General features: G+C 39.6%; 1 non-coding gene across 1 annotated transcript; it reads left to right on the top strand.

Annotated features, from left to right (window-relative positions):
- Positions 1-263: 263 nt before the first annotated feature.
- Positions 264-424, top strand: LOC124891578. Its single transcript, XR_007049749.1, has one exon. It is a non-coding gene; the product is annotated as a U1 spliceosomal RNA (small nuclear RNA).
- The last annotated feature ends 919 nt before the right edge of the window (positions 425-1,343 follow it).

Below are 1,343 nucleotides of genomic sequence, written 5' to 3'. Positions count from 1 at the left end.
CATTGCCTTTCAGGGGTCATGGAGCCATAGAGGATCATTCTCGACTAACCTTCATTTCTTTCGCTCATATAACCTGACTATAACTATGCGAACAGGCATATAACATTTTTCACTCAGTAAGCAGCTCATAAACGTTGGAGTAATCATGGAACAGGTTACACTATTTTACGGAAGTTTGGATCTGAGCTTTCCGATTGACAATGATATGAAAGTCAAAGGACTAATAGTCCCACATCGTCAAGTGAAGAAGATAGAATAGCAACATACTTACCTGGACAGGGTCAATGGGCGATCAACAACGCCCATGGCCTAGGTTGGTGACCTTCATTGCACTTTGGAGGGGTGCCAGCCTAAGGTCAGCCCAAGTGGCCGAGCCTACATCATAATTTGTGGCAGCGGGGGCCTGCGTTCGCGCGGCCCCTACCCAATCCCAAGTTCAATTACTTTTATTGTCTCATTTATGATTTTATGAACTGTTTGAACAAATATTCTTTATAGTTTGAGTCAAAAGAAAGGAAAGAAGAATCGAAAGCTCCTTTTAGCAGCTCCAAAATGCCTAGTGCTGGGATATCGGGACAATAAACTAACAACAAACATCATGTCTGGCCTGGTCACAGACCAAAAATACAACACAAAAAGACGTTAAATCCTAATGCAAACTCGGAAAGCTAATCATTTTATTTCTTTATATTACATTGCAGCAACATTGATTGGCACGAACTTACTTGTACAAGGTCCGTACCACTGTATCCTTGAGTTTTAAGGCGAACAGAAACCAAGTTTGGTGGATGAACCGTGGCCATGAGACCATTGCCTTTCAGGGGTCGTGGAGCCATAGAGGATCATACTCAGCTACCCTTCATTTCTTTCGCAGCTCATAAACGTTGGAGTAATCATGGAACAGGTTACACTATTTTACGTCTATTGCATCAGACTACTGCGTCTCCTAATACCTTGAAACATGACAATTCAAAATGGCCATCATTCATAAACTACATTATCTTATATTCGAGCAGGTAGACGAGTTTCTCTTCTGCAACATTCTTGTCCGTCTTTTATATTCTATTCAAAAACTTAGCGCCTTCTCATATGTTATTTATCTAGCGTTGTTAATGTTGTTTCACTAAATGAAGCTAAGAAACAGGACCAGTGAACAACTATTCATTATTTGTTACTCATTATGGAATTTCTTCAGCAGCTAATGTTTAAAAAAGGGAATGTTTATTCAAATAAACAATAAGAAAGTTGTTGCCGCCTTCTTTTTATAATTTTGCTGATACTGTCATGTTGTTATCTGAATAACGTATGCAGTTGATGAAGAGAACTCTGCTTGCCTTATGAGA

Source organism: Capsicum annuum, unplaced genomic scaffold, assembly GCF_002878395.1.
Source record: "Capsicum annuum cultivar UCD-10X-F1 unplaced genomic scaffold, UCD10Xv1.1 ctg3775, whole genome shotgun sequence".
Taxonomy (NCBI): Eukaryota; Viridiplantae; Streptophyta; class Magnoliopsida; order Solanales; family Solanaceae; genus Capsicum; species Capsicum annuum.
The sequence above is the reverse complement of the archived record's forward strand: the minus strand, read 5'-3'. Positions and strand labels throughout refer to the sequence as shown.